General features: G+C 46.7%; 1 protein-coding gene and 1 long non-coding RNA gene across 3 annotated transcripts in view; one reads left to right on the top strand and one right to left on the bottom strand.

The window, feature by feature from the left end:
• The window catches only part of LOC308475414, a 105,293-nt gene that overhangs the window by 53,796 nt on the left and 33,049 nt on the right, over positions 1–18,448 (bottom strand). The window lies entirely within an intron of this gene.
• The window catches only part of WNT11 (Wnt family member 11), a 63,563-nt gene continuing 53,123 nt past the window's right edge, over positions 8,009–18,448 (top strand). The window contains exons 1-2 of the mRNA XM_081002316.1: positions 8,009–8,122; positions 10,386–10,990. The gene's annotated coding sequence lies outside the window, so the exon portion shown is untranslated. The remainder of the gene's footprint in view (positions 8,123–10,385; positions 10,991–18,448) is intronic.

Below are 18,448 nucleotides of genomic sequence, written 5' to 3'. Positions count from 1 at the left end.
TATTTTATTATAATACTTTTCTCCCTGGTGATGTGTCTTCTCTATGGAAGACCCCTGTACTTTTTAAATAAAAATGATTTTAAACAGGAGTCGGTACTGAGCCAGGTGGACCAATGGTCTGGCCCATCAGGCAACTCCCCAAATTTTATGGCTGGCACTGGGCGGTTTTGATACTGACGCTGAAGATAAAGTGGCGACAGACCCTCACCCTATTGAAATACTTAAGGATGCATTAATCTGCCAAGCAGCCTTCGCTCCAGACCTGTTCTCCTCCTGATGTTCATTTTCTGAGCAAAGCCCTTCAAGCTTTTAAGGATGCTCTGGGGAGTCCATTACATACCAAAAAGAGTCAGGGAAAGAGAGAGAGAGAGGAGATTGGTTTTTATTTTTTACGACAGCCGTTCCCAACAGAGCTAGCTCAGAAGAAGAGTGTGTTGAGGTCTGCTGATAGGTTGGGGGGCGGGTTAGAGGGGTAGAGGAGAATGTGTGCACTTTTCTATGTCATGTTCACCAACATACGCAGTTTTAGGCACAATTTGCCCTGTTGTTGTTGTTTAGTCGTTTAGTCGTGTCCGACTCTTCATGGACCAGAGCACGCCAGGCACTTCTGTCTTCCACTGCCTCCCGCAGTTTAGTCAAACTCATGCTGGTAGCTTCGAGAACACTGTCCCACCATCTCGTCCTCTGTCGTCCCCTTTTCCTTGTGCCCTCCATCTTTCCCAGCATCAGGGTCTTCTCCAGGGAGTCTTCTCTTCTCATGAGGTGGCCAAAGTATTGGAGTCTCAGCTTCAGGATCTGTCCTTCCAGTGAGCACTCAGGGCTGATTTCCTTCAGAATGGAGAGGGTTGATCTTCTTGCAGTCCATGGGACTCTCAAGAGTCTCCTCCAGCACCAGAATTCAAAAGCATCAATCCTTCGGCGATCAGCCTTCTTGATGGTCCAGCTTTCACTTCCATACATCACTACTGGGAAAACCATAGCTTTAACTATATGGACCTTTGTTGGCAAGGTTTGCCCTAGTGCGTGTATTTTTGTACACATTACTTGATAGGAGAAATGCAATTGCACCTCCAGCTAAAATGATTCGGAAGCAGGTGGTGGGAGATACCTCTGCTAGAGAGAGCTGTTGCCAGTCCGAGCTGACAATACTGGGCTAGTTGGCCAAATGAGTTTGACCTGTTACATAAGGCTAATTCCTACATATTTCCCTAGTCCAAGGATAAGCCTCAAATGTCTGGTTTTGGCTTGAGAGTGGAACAACTGAAAGAGCAATGTCTACAGCCAAGGATCTCTCTGGCTACCAGGACAGAATTTAGGAATTATGTTCTAAGGATGAAAAGTTTGTGATGGATATGGAAATGCAGAGAATGGACCCCAATTGCAGGGATTTAAAGGGATTTTTAATTTTTTTGCAATGCATGGAAAACTCCAGGCAGGAAAATGTGGAATTTCTGTTGTTTCTCAAAGAACGAATGTCATAATTTCCAGCTCCTTTGCTGTGAGCCTACGGAATGAAACGATTACATTCAAAGGATGGAGAGTTTGTGAAGGATACAGAAAAGGACAGAATAGAAGCCAACTGCAGGGATCTAAAGGGATTTCACAGTGTATGGAAAACTCCAGGCAGGGAAAATATAGAATTTCTATTGTCTCTCAAAGAATGAAAATAATTTCCAGCCTCTGTGAGACCACCTTCCTCTGCCCCCACCCCAGCGCTCCATTTCTCTCCAGGATTCTGCTTCCCATCTCTCCGCGATCTGAAAAACTACGAGAGAAAAAGCATTTTTCGCAAAATGGATCATGCATCGTTTACAGCCAAACGTCGTCTTGGCTTCATTGCAAGATGCTGCGGTGGCCTTTTTCCAGAACTTCAGCCGCTTTCTCCTCCTCCTCCTCCTCCTCCTCCTCCTCCTCCTCCTCCTCCTCCTCCTCTCACATCACTTCTTTGGCAGATCTGCTTTTTTGGCTCAGTGAGATAAAAAGAATTGTTTGATTCTGACCCCCCCAACACATCCCTCCCCCCTCCAAACTTCCTTTAAAGATGCTTTCTCCCACATGTTGCTCCGAGAATGTCTGGCTTGTCATTCATTCCCGTGTCTGCCTCCAATGAATTCTTTTTCGCTCAGACAAAGATTTGGATCGACACCCTATTCCCCTCCCAGGTGCCTCGGAAGAGAGAGAGAGAGACAGAATGAGTGAAAGTGGATTTGTGCAATAGAACAATTGCATATTTCCAAACCTGGGAGAATAAGATCACATGGAAAGCGGGTAAAATAAACACTGCTAACTGCAAAAACAAGGGTGTAGCCCTGACAAACATAACCATGCCTTAGTCATTTCAAGCCTTCTCCTTTTTCTGTTCAAATCCGCAATGCAAAGTTTATAAGATGATTTTTATATGTTTCTGCTGGGAGAACGCGAGGATTAGACAGGAACAGGGAACCTGCAGCCCTCCAGATACTGCTGGAATCTAACTTCCACCCAGTGGCGTAGCGTTGGTTGCTGGTACCCGGGACAGGCATGCTTCTTCTTCTTCTACACCGAATGGGGGGACACCAGCGTAGCCCTTGCCTTCGATGCTGCTGATGCTGCCAGAGTGACCCTACCCCCCAGTGGAGCAAAGGAGGGCTACGCTGAGCTACCTGCCCAGGGTGGAACCTGGCTGTCTGGGCAGAGAGGAGCACCAGGCCACACAAGGTGTGTCCACCTGAGGGTGCCTGGTTCATGCCGGCTCAAAAATTGTGCACCCAGGGCCATGGCCTCCCTGGTATCTCTTCTGCTACCATCAGCCCTCACCAGTATGAACAATGGTCAGGACTGGTGGGAGCTGTGGTTCAAGGATATCTAGAGAGCCACAGGGTTGAGGGAAGGGTTCAAGAGAAGAGTCAAGGCTCCCACAAATCTATTTCTGCACTAAGAAGCTTGGCGCTGTGGGTTAAGCCACAGAGCCTAGGACTTGCCGATCAGAAGGTCGGCGGTTCGAATCCCCGCGATGGGATGAGCTCCCGTTGCTCGGTCCCTGCTCCTGCCAACCTAGCAGTTCGAAAGCACATCAAAGTGTAAGTAGATAAATAGGCGGGAAGCTAAACGGCGTTTCCGTGCGCTGCTCTGGTTCGCCAGAAGCGGCTTAGTCCTGCTGGCCACATGACCCGAAAGCTGTACACCGGTTCCCTCGGCCAATAAAGCGAGACGAGTGCCGCAACCCCAGAGTCGGCCACGACTGGACCTAATGGTCAGGGGTCCCTTTACCTTTGTAAGAAGCATAGAAAAGGGAAGCTGAAATGTCTGTCGTGGCTTCCGAGCTAAGCTTTGCTTGTTCGAGGAAGCAGGCTGCTAAAAATGTTCAGGGGCAAGGAGGAGTTGCCATTTATGATGGGCAAGGTTGTGCTTATGGCTAGTATGCACCATTCATGGCGCACAGCACATAGGGCTCCATGCAGATGACACATTATGTGTGAAAAGCCACCTTTGACGTGAGTCTGGGAATCGTAGGTGGGGACTGTGGCTTGAAACGACAGGAGGGGAGAGTTGCTCTTGTGCTCAGGTCCTGCACCTGATTGGCCGCTGTGAGAACAGGATGCGGCCTGGATGGGCCATTAGTTTCATCCAGCAGGATAGTCTCATGTCCCAATGAATGTTGGCAGATTCAGGACAGAGAATAGGGAAAACTTCACCATGCAAGGTGACAGACCCTCCAAGTGCCCCTATTTTCCAAGGACGGTCCTGGATTTATATAAGGCATCCTGGTTTCTGACTTGATTCCCAGAATGTCATGCTTTTCCTTAGGATGTCCCTATTTTCATTGTAGAAATGTTGGAAGGCACGGAGTTATCTGACCCCCAAGCCATCGGAAGGCAATCTTGTACAGGGAGGTTTTTTTAAAAATAAATAAGAAGGTTCTGTTATGTTTTTATATTTGTTGGAAGCCACCCAGAGTGGCTAGGGCAACCCAGTCAGATGGGTGGAGTATAAATAGTAAAAGGATAATGATAATGATAACAGCAACAGCAACAACGGAATAGGACATTCCTATTTTCACCAGAGAAATGCTGGCGGGTATGGTATGATGGAATTTCCTCCTGCAAGACGTCGTGCTGGCCAACATCTTGAGTGCTCTAAACCTCCGAGCCTCTTGAGCTTGCCGATCAGAAGGCCGGCAGTTCGAATCCCCGCGACGGGGTGAGCTCCCGTTGCTCGGTCCCTGCTCCTGCCCACCTAGCAGTTCGAAAGCACATCAAAGTGCAAGTAGATAAATAGGTACCGCTCCGGCGGGAAAGTAAATGGGGTTTCTGTGCGCTCTGGTTTCTGTCACGGTATCTTGTTGTGCCAGAAGCAGTTTAGTCCTGCTGGCCACATGACCCGGAAAGCTGTCTGTGGACAAATGCCAGCTTCCTCGACCTGAAAGCGAGATGAGCACCGCAACCCCATAGTCGCCTATGACTGGACTTAACAATCCAGGGGTCCTTTACCTTTACCTTTTTTTACTTTAAATTACGATGAGACAAATTAATTGATGAGAAAGCTATTGATGGCTACTCGCTGCTATGGCTATGTTCCCCAGTGTGCTTCTAAATACAGTGGTACCTGTGTTTAAGAACTTAATTCATACCGGAGGTCCGTTTTTAACCTGAAACTGTTCTTAACCTGAAGCACCACTTTAGCTAATGGGGCCTCCTGCTGCCGCCGGAGCACGATTTCTGTTCTCATCCTGAAGCTAAGTTCTTAACCCGAGGTACTATTTCTGGGTTAGCGGAGTCTGTAACCTGAAGCGCCTGCAACCCAAGGTACCACTGTATATTGAAGGCTTAAGCATGCAGCTACTTTATATAAAGGGACACTGGTGGCGCTGTGGGTTAAACCACAGAGCCTAGGACTTGCTGATCAGAAGGTCGGCAGTTGGTGGATTCTTGTCGTCGTCTTGTTGGGCTGTGTATGTGATGAAGGGGAGCCATACTGGGGTGAAGGTATCCTCTTCACAATAGCTATAAGGTAAAGGTAAAGGGACCCCTGACCATTAGATCCAGTCGTGACCGACTCTGGGGTTGCGGCACCCATCTCGCTTTACTGGCCAAGGGAGCTGGCATACAGCTTCCGGGTCATGTGGCCAGCATGACTAAGCCACTTCTGGCGAACCAGAGCAGCGCACGGAAACGCCGTTTACCTTCCCGCCAGAGCGGTACCTATTTATCTACTTGCACTTTGACGTGCTTTCAAACTGCTAGGTTGGCAGGAGCAGGGACCGAACAACGGGAGCTCACCCCGTTGAGGGATTCGAACCGCCAACCTTCTGATCGGCAAGTCCTAGGCTCTGTGGTTTAACCCACAGCGCCACCCGCGTCCCATGAGGTACCACTGTACCACCTGCCAAAGACTGCAGGAGGCGAGAGTGCAGTTGTGCAAATGTCCAGCTTGCGGGCTTCCGACAGGCACCTGGTCGGCCACTGTGAGAAAAGGATGCTCGGTTAGATGGTCCTTTTGCCTCGTTCAACAGGCTCATTTTATGTTCTTACATACTCTTTAAGAAATTTCCCCCTCCAGCACTTTATCTCCCCCTCCGAGAGAGAGAGAGAGAGAGAGAGAGATGGAATGGAGTCTGTCTTGCAATCTGACTTCAATTTGAATGTTTGGGCTGGTGTTTCTGTTTACTTGCAATGAAATTTAATTAGATTGTGTAGTCCTTCCTGTAAACATCTGAATTATCCAACTAAGAAGATACAGATGCACCTTTCCGTGGAAAAGAGGGGAGGGGAAGGAACAGGGAGAAGGGTTTTCCGTAAGCTTGAGGAAAACCAAACATCTTGATGCCTTAAGACGCTGATTCGCAAATGGTGTGCCGCAAGGGTAGCCGCAATGGTGCCACGAGGAATAAATTTAATGGGCCTGTGAGCCCCGCAAAATATACCCAACGCACAAAGGAGGCTGCACGCTGCATGATTTGTTTCTGAGACTTTGCTACCTTCCGAGAATAGGGACACAGTGTGCAGGTCAAACTGTTTGCCTGTTTAACAAGATTTTTGTCACCGATGTGACATTTAAAATTATATCCTCCGAAAGGAGCCCAGGGCAACAAAGAACAAGTTGTCAAATAATGAAACCATCTTTTAAAAATAAATAAATAAATAAATAAATAAATAAATAAATAAATAAAACACAGTTGCAATTGTAGGCGACAAGCAGGAAGTCGCTGTATAGGAATGTGTACAGTTCTTTGTTCCTGTTTTTAAAGGCAGGGAAAGATCTCCACTGAAAAGTCTTGTTGGAAGAGAAGTCTTCACCAGGCAACAAAAAGATGTCAGTGATGTTGCCGGTTTAGTCCCACCAAGCTTAATAATAATGATGATGGTGATGGTGGTGGTGGTGGTGGTGATGATGATGATAATAATAATAATAATAATAATAATAATAAATTTATACTCCGCCCATCTGGCTGGGCTTCCCCACCCACTCTGGGCGGCTTTCAACAAAATATTAAAATACACTAATAAGCTAAAGGCCTACTTTCTGTGCTGTGCAGAGCGGACTTTCTGATAAGATGATATCTGCAAGAGACCTAATCCTGCAGGGCACAGTTATCAGGTATGTAAGAGGTGAGACCCAGAATTCCAGCTTGGCCCTGTGGCCATGGGTGTCGGGGGCCCTGTCAGCGTGCATGGCCCAGGCAACAACAATTTGTGGGTGCCAAGCCCCTTCATGGGGCATTTTGTGGGTGCTGAAGCCCCCAGGACTCAAGGGTGTTGGCACCTGTGACCTGTGGGAGAGATGGTCTTTCGGGTATCTTGGTCCCATTCCATATAGGGTTTCATACACCAAAACCAGCAACTTGAACCCATTTGATCACCCCTCCTTTTGTTGTTGTTTAGTCATTTAGTCGTGTCTGACTCTTCGTATGGATAGGTTTGATCTTCTTGCAGCCCATGGGACTCTCAAATCGCTGTTTTAGGGGTTGTTTTTTAAAGTGTGGAACAGATGAATCCGTTTTGCATTGCTTTCTATGGGAAAGCGCGCCTTGGTTTTGGAACGCTTTGGTTTTGGAACGGACTTCCGGAACGGATTCAGTTCGAGAACCAAGGTACCACTGTATCACAGTTCAAGGGCCTGGATAGCTCAGTCGGTTAGAGCGTGGCGCTGATAACGCCAAAGTTGCAGGTTTGATCCCCGTATGGGACAGCTGCATATTCCTGTGTTGCAAGGGGGTTGGACTAGATGATCACGAGGAGCCCTTCCAACTCTATGAAGGATAGATTTTAGCCAGGCCAAAAGGGTGAAAAACAGGGCCAGAGAGAGGGCTGGCCTGGGGAGAAGAGGCATGGCTCAGGAGGAGCCAGATAGGGCTGGAGAGCAATATTTTGCCTGCAGGTGCAAGGTTCTCCACCCCAGTTATAGCTCTAGGAGTGCTTCCAGCTTCAATCAATAAAGCAAATGATTCCTTGCCTCCAATGAATCTGGCCGATATAATCTTTAGGCTTAGCTGTAATACTTAACAGGGTGTGTGTGTGTGTGTGTGTGTGTGTACCCACAACTTCCCAATCTTCAACGCACTTCCTCTGGCATTTTACCTCTGCCCTTTCATCCTCTTTATATCAGATGGGAGGATACATTCAGCAAAAGAAAAACTCCGCCTAAAAAATATTAATATTGCTCGGGTTTACTTATGAAATCAGCCCCTGGAATCAGTCAATAGCAGCCAGCCTTTGGAAAGGTAACATGAAAGAGTTTCGGCTGAAAGGTTAACTTGCTTATTTTTCTTGGTAATCATTAGCCATCCCCTGGAATCATGTTCAGGACAATTCTAGCATGAAGATTTCCTATGGAGCAGAAAATATGGATGCCTAAGCCATTTGCTGGGGGAAAGGGGGTGGGGAGAAGGGAGAAGAACCCATTTAAAAGTTTACACATCTTAAATCCTTGGGCAGGCTGCGGCGTTGTTATTTTATATCCTGCTGCTGCTTTTGCAAACAGAAACGTTTAATTTATTACGCACGGTGTTTCTTTTTCCTAGGGCCGCAGTGGAATCGTGCAAGGCAAATTTTAATTGGTGAGGCTGGAAGTTCAGGGCACACACCTGTTTATTATTGGTTAATCTGTTTGCTTTTGGGCATGTTCTGTCAAGAGGGAACCAAAGGTGAGTTATTAAAAGTTGTGTTTCCTTTTGACTTTAGAATGTTAGAAATGCTTGCTGGCAAATTTCACAGCGCCAATGGCAATGCCAATGGCAAATTTCACAGTGGCCAACCACCTTCTTCTCCTTTGGCGATCACTTGTAGCCAAGTAAGATTGTCTTCCATAAACACGGTTTTAACAGTGAGTCCGTAAGTGACTGCGGAGGCCAATTCTAGATCCACAAGTCCACTTTAAAAAAGGTGACAGAACTGATTGCAGAAACTATCAAGACATCTCCCTAAGAGCTGCAGCCGGAAAAATTATTGCAAGGAACTTTGCAAACCATCTCTTAACAATATCTGAGGTGACCCTTCCTGAATCCCAAAATGGTTTTCGGCCTTCTAGGGGGACAGTGGACATGATTTTCACCACTCAACAGCTTCAAGAAAAATGCAGAGAGCAAAACCAACGTATAGGGCGTTTATTGACCTGACTAAGGCTTTTGACATGGAAGTGAGAGCTGGACCATAAAGAAGGCTGATCGTCGAAGAATTGATGCTTTTGAATTCTGGTGCTGGAGGAGACTCTTGAGAGTCCCATGGACTGTAGGAAGATCAAACCGATCCATTCTGAAGGAAATCAGCCCTGAGTGCTCACTGGAAGGACAGATCCTGAAGCTGAGACTCCAATATTTTGGCCACCTCATGAGAAGAGAAGACTCCCTGGAAACGACCCTAGAATCATAGAATCATAGAATCATAGAGTTGGAAGAGACCACAAGGGCCATCGAGTCCAACCCCCTGCCAAGCAGGAAACACCATCAGAGCACTCCTGACATATGGTTGTCAAGCCTCTGCTTAAAGACCTCCAAAGAAGGAGACTCCACCACACTCCTTGGCAGCAAATTCCGCTGTTGAACAGCTCTTACTGTCAGGAAGTTCTTCCTAATGTTTAGGTGGAATCTTCTTTCTTGTAGTTTGGATCCATTGCTCCGTGTCCGCTTCTCTGGAGCAGCAGAAAACAACCTTTCTCCCTCCTCTATGTGACATCCTTTTATATCTTTGAACATGGCTATCATATCACCCCTTAACCTCCTCTTCTCCAGGCTAAACATGCCCAGCTCCCTTAGCCGTTCCTCATAAGGCATCGTTTCCAGGCCTTTGACCATTTTGGTTGCCCTCCTCTGGACACGTTCCAGTTTGTCAGTGTCCTTCTTGAACTGTGGTGCCCAGAACTGGACACAATACTCCAGGTGAGGTCTGACCAGAGCAGAATACAGTGGCACTATTACTTCCCTTGATCTAGATGCTATACTCCTATTGATGCAGCCCAGAATTGCATTGGCTTTTTTAGATGCCGCATCACACTGTTGGCTCATGTCAAGTTTGTGGTCAACCAAGACTCCTAGATCCTTTTCACATGTACTGCTCTCAAGCCAGGTGTCACCCATCTTGTATTTGTGCCTCTCATTTTTTTTGCCCAAGTGGAATACTTTACATTTCTCCCTGTTAAAATTCATCTTGTTTGTTTTTGCCCAGTTCTCTAATCTGTCAAGGTCGTTTTGAAGTGTGATCCTGTCCTCTGGGGTGTTAGCCACCCCTCCCAGTTTGGTGTCATCTGCAAATTTGATCAGGATGCCCTTGAGTCCATCATCCAAGTCGTTGATAAAGATGTTGAATAAGACCGGGTATATACCCTGTGCGTGGTTCCCTGTAACTTGGCTTCTCGCAGTGAGGGAACCGCCAGAAGGCCCTCGGCGCTGGACCTCAGTGTCCGGGCAGAACGATGATTCCTTTGGGAACAGAGTTCGTTAAAGCACCCCTTGTCTCACCTTCCATTCTGCACATGTTCTGAAGTTCACTATTTTGTGCGTCATCAGCTTGGCTCCCTGTGGAGGAAGCCAGCAGTACCACTTTAAATCCGGTGCTTCCAGATAATGGACTAGAATGGACCCCTTTCGGCTTGACCCAGGAGAGCTGGGTTCTTATGAGGCAAGGCTCCTGGGATCCGCCTGCAGTGGCGCTTAAGCCTGCGCGCAGCAACCTGCGGCTTCTTTCCACGCTCCCCCGCCTGCCCTCTGGCGTTTATTTCTGTGCACGGAAGGGGGAAACGCGAGAGGAGTTTTGCTGCAGGGGGGCCTTCAGAGGGACAGTGTTGTGTGTTGGGGGGGGGGAAATCCTGGGCAAATATATACTCCCCCCCTCTTTTTTTTTGTCAACTCCCCGCTGAACAGATCAAACACGTTTTATTTGTCCTGTATTTCTCTCTCTCTCTCTCTCTCCAAGGCAGTAAATCCCGCACGTTTTTGTTATGCTAATACGGGCTGACATCACCACTCACATCAAAGCCCCGAGGAGCGCATAAAAGCAGGTTCCGTCAGCCGGAGAAGAGCCATAAAGGACTTTTGCAGCTGTGGAGCTGGACGGGGGTTTAGGAAGAAGGGGCGATCGCCTGCGACTCAGGAGCCACACACACACACAGAGAAAAAGACGCGCACTTTGCAACATCTTCCCAGAGCCTCGCTTGCATTATTATTATTTTTTGCAATCATTTTTTCCCTCCTTCTCGATTTGCTCCCCCGCTCCAACTTCCCAGCGTCTCTTTCTCTTTCTCTCTCCAAATCCCTCGCCCGTCCTAGCTGTGTGTTTTTCAGTTTAACATCTATTTTCCCTCCGGCTGCGCTCGGGAACCGTGTTTGGGAACCGTATCTTGGACTGCTAACATCTGCAAAACCGAGGCGTCCTCTCTGCCCATGAAACATTTGAAGAAGCGGGGCTGTTGAAGCGATCGCCCACCTCAAATCCCATTCCTTCCCCAGCCCAGTTTTTGGAAGACGATTTTGGAGAAGGGACAAGGAAGAAGATTTTCCTCGCCCCACCGCTGCCAAAAGGTAAGGTGAAGCGAGGGACTTTCTGTTGCTGTTTTTTTTTCCCCTAGTAAACGCTGCGATCCTTTGAGGCTTGGTTTGGGGTGGGCAGAGGAGCGGTCCTAGTAATTCCTGGCTGAATGATTTGAGAGGGTGAGGAGATCGACTAGATCCGGCTTGCTCGGAAAGTCTGGGATTTATTGACTGACGGAAAGTTGATGCGCCCGGATACCCAATTACGCTTAAGCGGCGCTGTGTGGTCCGTTTCAGTGAAATTGACAAGACGGCGCTGCGTTGTTTCGGAGGGTGGAAATGCAAGTCCGTGGAAGCTGTATATGTTAAAGTGTACACACACACTTTTTTATTTATTTAAAACAGCCACAGCTTTGTGTGTTTCACACAGCCCTTGATTGGCGAGAGTTGGCCAGTTTTGCAAAACAGGGATGGCAGAAAGTCAGGGTTTCCAAACCTGGAGCGGTGGTGCGTGAGCAGAAAGCGCAAGCGTTTGGTACTTCGGACAAGAGGCGCGTTGCGCTGCTGCAAAACCCCCACGTTTAAAAGGGGTCGGGGTTGCTGAGCCTGCTTGTAAAGCCCTCTTATTTTTAAAAGAAGTCAGCGTTTTTGTAAAAAAAGAGAAAAGACTCGAGAAAGCAGGAAATGCGACGCGGTGTGGTTATGGAAGCAGATGCGCCGTGGCTTGCCAGGCTGCTCTCTGGAGAAAGAAACTGCTGCTCTCGTTATCTATATGCTGGAAAACTATCTCTAGATGCGGGTTATCCGGACGTGCAGACAGACAGAGAGGGGTCCGCGTGTGACCCGCTGTAACACACACCTGTGACTCTAATAAACAAGCGCCTTTCTTTCAAGTGTAACCTCTGATTCCGGATTGCTTGAAATATAGAAGAATAGTCACGTTCCTATTTCCGAACACAGAACCAGAATTCAAGAAGGCCCCCTTCCCCTTTTAATATAACGCTGCCAACATTTATTCTGCCTTTGCGCCACAATGTACGTCACTTTGTCCAGGGAATGCATTTTAATTGGATTCGCCCTCCTCGCGATATCACGAGGGCTAGAAACTTGGAGCGCAAGCCATCAAGAATGCCTGTTGCGTAAGACCCTTTGAGCTCTACACGATTCCTGCTCACAATGCGAATTGCGCTGGAGAAATCCCTAGATAATATTCTGGGAGCTAAAAAAGGAAAAAGGAGCTGTAGTCAGTCAGGTGGCAAGCTTGTGGACATTTAAATTGGAGCATTTCTACCCAGAAGTAGTAAGCCCCGTTGCACCAAACGGGACTCCCTGGTGTAAATGTGTATAGGATTTTATATCTCTAAACACACTTGTTGGACAATATTCCATTGAACTCAGTGGGAATTAATTCTGAGCAATCACATGCAGGGATTGAGCTGCAAAGCTGTTCATTGAAAGGTAGGGGGGGCCGCTAATAAAATGGGTCCTACTCATGAGTAAACATGCAAGTCTGCCAGTTTGGTAGACAGCTGACAGTGGGGGCCCACCCATGACCTAGGGATACTTTTTTGGTTTGTAAGCTGCACTGAACTCTGCTGAACTTCCTCCACGTTAAATATACCCAGGATTGGAACAGCACTCTCGTTTGCTTATTTATCGAAGCATTTAAAATCCGTACTTTTATACGAGTACAGAAAGGTGCTGCGCAGCATGCAAGACTATAGCAACATGAGTAAAAGCATCAGGGGAAAAAATCATTTAAAATGCCAATTAATATAACGATCAATTATTATTATTAGTTTAATATATGCCTCGCATTTTTACGAAAACACACAGTGGCTCTTGCAAACACCCACAAGCAGAAGGCAGGTGTTACTTGTCCCTAAAACAGCTGGAAACGCAGGTTCATTTTGTTGCCGTTGTTAAAAACTGATGATAGGCACGATTCAGCCAACAAGCTTTCGAAGGTTGTGGGGACACTTTAGAGGAAAAAGGGGGGGTGCTGAGAACTGGGGGGGAAACAGGAGACTCTGTAGGAGGGTGGACTTCTCTGGGGTGGCAACATGATCTGTTTTAATGCGTCCCAGGCAGACGGCAATTCACCTAGTAAAGACAAAACTTCATGGGTGCAGACTTTTTGGTGTTGGAAAAATGTTTGCTTTCTTTCTCTGCCTCCCCCCCCCCCCCCGCCCAACAACTCCACAGATGTGATTTCACAGGAGTCTGGATTTGCAAATCCAAACCTGTGGTCAGGATGAGCCAGATATAATTGCTGGCAGGCGCGTCCCTGTTGTGAATTTTGCAAAGGGGGAAAGCGCATTCTGCTTACTTATATTTTAAATTTCCAGACCGTCCTTCATCTGAGGAACACAGGGTGTGTTTTACAGTGTGCAAGAACACAAAAATACTTTCCATAGAAACCTACAAGAAAACAACAACAAACCTCCGTCGGCCTAACAGGCTATAAATGAATCTTCATCCAGGTTTGGGACTCAGGCTCCCACCTCTTACATTTGCATTCTGCCTTTTATGTATGTGTCCCACTTGTGGTTCTCAGAGAGCTGATCTCGACCTGCTTATTAGGTTCAGAAAGATGGTAGCCCTACGCACCTTCAGGCCTGTCTTTAGCTGCTTTTTGACTGCACTTAAGGAGAGCTGACTGGTTTTTCAAAGGTAGGATCAGGCTCACAAAACAAGCTTTTCTGGTCCTGGGTGGCTGTACTCTAATTCAAACTGGGGTGTGGCCGAATATATTTTGCCTTTGAATACTAGGTGCTGGGTGCGGGGAGGCAGGTGCGCTGTTGCTCTCATAGGTGCCCAGGGGCATCCTAAAGGCATTTGATGTTCTTACGTTGCATGAAAAAGAAAATTGGTTTTTCAAGGGGCAGGGCTGTAGCTCAGTACTGCATGTGCAGAGGGCCCTGGGTTCAATCACCAATGGGCAGGGGGAGACTCTCTCTGCCCAAGACCCCAGGGAACTGATGCCAGTCGTTGTTGACAATAATGGGCTAATGGACCAGTGCTTTAACGCAGTTTCCATGTTCCTAAAGGTAAAGGGACCCTGACCACTAGGTCTAGTCATGGCCGACTCTGGGGTTGCGGCGCTCATCTCGCTTTATTGGTCGAGGGAGCCGGCGTACAGCTTCCGGTTCATGTGGCCAGCATGACTAAGCCGCTTCTGGCGAACCAGAGCAGCGCACGGAAACGCCGTTTACCTTCCCGCCATGGTGGTACCTATTTATCTACTTAGAATCATAGAATCATAGAGTTGGAAGAGACCACAAGGGCCATCGAGTCCAACCCCCTGCCAAGCAGGAAACACCATCAGAGCACTCCTGACATATGATTGTCAAGCCTCTGCTTAAAGACCTCCAAAGAAGGAGACTCCACCACACTCCTTGGCAGCAAATTCCACTGTTGAACAGCTCTTACTGTCAGGAAGTTCTTCCTAATGTTTAGGTGGAATCTTCTTTCTTGTAGTTTGGATCCATTGCTCTGTGTCCGCTTCTCTGGAGCAGCAGAAAACAACCTTTCTCCCTCCTCTATGTGACATCCTTTTATATCTTTGAACATGGCTATCATATCACCCCTTAACCTCCTCTTCTCCAGGCTAAACATGCCCAGCTCCCTTAGCCGTTCCTCATAAGGCATCGTTTCCAGGCCTTTGACCATTTTGGTTGCCCTTTGCTGTGCTTTCGAACTGCTAGGTTGGCAGGAGCTGGGACCGAGCAACGGGAGCTCACCCCGAACTTCCGACCTTCTGATCAGCAAGTCCTAGGCTCTGTGGTTTAACCCACAGCGCCACCAGTGTCCCTTTATATAAAGTAGCTGCATGCTTAAGCCTTCAATATACAGTGGTACCTTGGGTTACAGACGCTTCAGGTTACAGGCTCCGCTAACCCAGAAATAGTACCTCAGGTTAAGAACTTTGCTTTAGGGTGAGAACAGAAATTGCACGGCGGCAGCGGGAGGCCCCATTTAGCTAAAGTGGTGCTTCAGGTTAAGAACAGTTTCAGGTTAAGAACGGACCTCCAGAATGAATTAAGTTCTTAACCCGAGGTACCACTGTATATTCTGGGTGGTCTTCAACTAAGTTTTTACTCAGAGTAGACTTGCTGAAATCAACGATCACGTTTAAATCGAGCTGGGCTTATGACTGTTTTCCCTTTGTGGAGAACAGGAGCACAACTCCATGCAATGGGAAACATAGCATGTCAGGGAGGAAAGTTTGGTTTTGTTTTCTCTGTTGATAAGCTGAGGAAATAGCTCAGTTGATTAGAGCATGGTGCCGATAATGACAAGGTTGCAAGTTTGATCCCTGTACGGGACAGCTGCGTTGCAGGGGGTTGGACTAGATGACCCTCAGGGTCCCTTCCAACTCTACAATGCTATGATTCTAAGCTATTTATGCATGGGCTGCAAATGGTTTTTTTGGGAAGGGGTAGCCAGACATGCAACCCACCCCCTTCTGTAGCCTGAATTGGTAGTTCAAGACATGCTTTACCATATATATAGAGTTGCCGATTGTGTAAATTGCCCCCAAATTATTCCTACATTTTGTAGAAGGCAAAATGCCACAGACAGGATTTCTCCTGAACTCCAAAACATCTGGCCCTGGCAGAGCTCCATCCTGCAAACTTTCAATGACTTGGAACTAGATGTTAACAAGAGTAATGTCATCTTGCGGCTGAAAATATAATCCCCGTCTCTCTTTCTTCCCTTCTCTTACATAACATTTAGGGAGGAATGACATGAGAGTTAATTAAAGGAATGTTTTCTTTAAAACAATCCATTAGTTTAACATCATTTATATCCTGCTTTTCTTCCCTTAGGAGATCAGAGCAGTATACATTTTGTAAAAAAAAAAAAAGTTGATCTATGGATGTAACAGCCAATAGGAAACAGTAGCAAGATAACACAGTGGCCAAGCAAAGCTTTTAACTTCCCTCCTAAATATAAGCAGCCAGCAGCCTTGCAATTGGCATTTAGTCGTTTAGTCGTGTCCAACTCTTCGTGACCCCATGGACTAGAGCATGCCAGGCACTCCTGTCTTCCACTGCCTCTCACAGTTTTGTCAAACTCATGTTGGTAGCTTCAAGAACACTGTCCAACCATCTCATCCTCTGTCGTCCCCTTCTCCTTGTGCCCTCCATCTTTCCCAACATCAGGGTCTTTTCCAGGGAGTCTTCTCTTCTCATGAGGTGACCTAAGTCTTGGAACCTCAGCTTCAGGATCTGTCTTTCCAGTGAGCACTCAGGGCTGATTTCCTTAAGATTGGAGAGATTTGATCTTCTTGCAGTCCATGGGACTCTCAAGAGTCTCCTCCAGCACCAGAATTCAAAAGCATCCATTCTTCGGCGATCGGCCTTCTTTATGGTCCAGCTCTCACTTCCATACATCACTACTGGGAAAAACATAGCTTTAACTAGACGGACCTTTGTTGGAAAGGTGATGTCCTTTATTAAATGGCTCAATACAGCTGCCTTCATTTTCTCCCCAAGCATCTCCCTGCACATCAACATTTTCCACTGCCCACAAATCTGTCCATTTCCTCTTTTTAAAAGCCAACAGCAGCCAAAGAAGAAGCTATCTTTCTCTACAAACTCACACAGATGTGTTTAGGGGGGGGGGGGGACTCATCCAAAGACAAACAGGATCAGGTTAGTAGCAGCAGATAACAAGCCACTTGTTCCTGCCTTGACTTGTGACCTGACTTTTCACCTTTGTAAACAACACATCCGATTTCACCGCCCCATCCCTCATCCTTTCCTCCCCTTAGAAATTCCTCTTCAGGTCACACCTTTAGCTCCCTGTAACCTCAGGGTATGCAAAAGGAGCTTGCAAAATATGTGACACATTTTTCTCCACCTGCTGATGTTTTGATCCTAAGAATCTCCATTCGGGCAGAAATTCTGGTCTTCTAAAAATAATAATAAAAAAATGACAACATGCCACCCCATAAAATAAAGTTTTCTGGTGGCTTACAATAAAGAAGAAAAAGTCCAATTTACAGTGGTACCTCAGGTTACAGACACTTCAGGTTACAGACTCCGCTAACCCAGAAATAGTACCTCAGGTTAAGAACTTATAGTTGTTTTAACTGCGAGTCTTTTAGTTCTTACGCTCTTACAGTTGTTTTAACTGCATGTTTTTATTTGGTTTTAGTTCTTATCTGTTTTAATTACCAGTTTTTATCCATCCAGTATCCGTGTTTAATCTTGTATTTTATTCAGATGTTTTATCCTATTGCTTGTTTCTTTGTCCTTATTTGCTCCAACATTCATCAGTTAAAAAAAAATAAAATCCTAACTGCTATTTTATTTATATGTTGTTGTTGTTTTATCCTGGTCTGTGACCAGTAATAAAGTTCATTCATACCTCAGGTTAAGAACTTTGCTTCAGGATGAGAACAGAAAGTGCACGGTGGCAGCGGGAGGCCCCATTAGCTAAAGTGGTGCTTCAGGTTAAGAATAGTTTCAGGTTAAGAATGGACCTCGGGAACGAATTAAGTTCTTAACCTGAGGTACCACTGTAAATAGAAAATAAAACATAACAGTTGAATCAAAAGTTGCAATGGTGGAAGAGACCCATTGCACTCCCAAAGTGGAAATAGAAATTTAAAAAAAAATCCAAGAGCTATTTAAAATTTGTGTGAATCAAAAGGTCTTCATCTGGTGTACAAAATGCTCCTCTTATGGCATGCTGGATGAAGCCAAAGTCCCATTTAGATCAGCATCCTGTTCTCACAGTGGCCAACCAGTTGTCAATAAGCGAGCACCGAGCACAAGAGCACTCTACCCTCCTGGCTTTTCCTGCAGCTGGTACTCAGGAGCAGAGCACAGCCATCGTGACCATGACAGTAGACTTTCTTACGTGAACTGGGTGAGTCATTGTTCACCAAGTGCAATTCTTTAAAATGCAGTCTGTCCAAAATTAAGCACCACTGGTCCCATCACCTCCTGGCAAATAGAAGGGGAAGAAATGGAGGCAGTGAGAGATTTTACTTTCTTGGGCTCCATGATCACTGCAGAAGGTGACAGCAGCCACGAAATTAAAAGACGCCTGCTTCTTGGGGGGAAAAGCAACGAAAAACCTAGACAGCATCCTAAAAAGCAGAGACATCACTTTGTCAACAAAGGTCCATATAGTTAAAGTTATGGTTTTCCCAGTAGTGATGTATGGAAGTGAGAGCTGAACCATAAAGAAGGCTGATCGCCAAAGAATTCATGCTTTTGAATTATGGTGCTGGAGGAGACTTGAGAGTCCCATGGATTGCAAGAAGATCAAACCTCTCCATTCTGAAGGAAATCAGCCCTGAGTGCTCACTGGAAGGACAGATCCTGAAGCTGAGGTTCCAAGACTTTGGCTACCTCATGAGAAGAGAAGACTCCCTGGAAAAGACCCTGATGTTGGGAAAGATGGAGGGCGCAAGGAGAAGGGGACAACAGAGGACAAGATGGTGGGACAGTGTTCTCGAAGCTACCAGCATGAGTTTGACCAAGCTACGGG

The sequence above is a fragment of the Podarcis pityusensis genome, assembly GCF_964106645.2.
Source record: "Podarcis pityusensis genome assembly, chromosome: 4".
Lineage (NCBI taxonomy): Eukaryota > Metazoa > Chordata > Lepidosauria > Squamata > Lacertidae > Podarcis > Podarcis pityusensis.
This window is presented reverse-complemented; position numbering and strand designations above follow the sequence as displayed.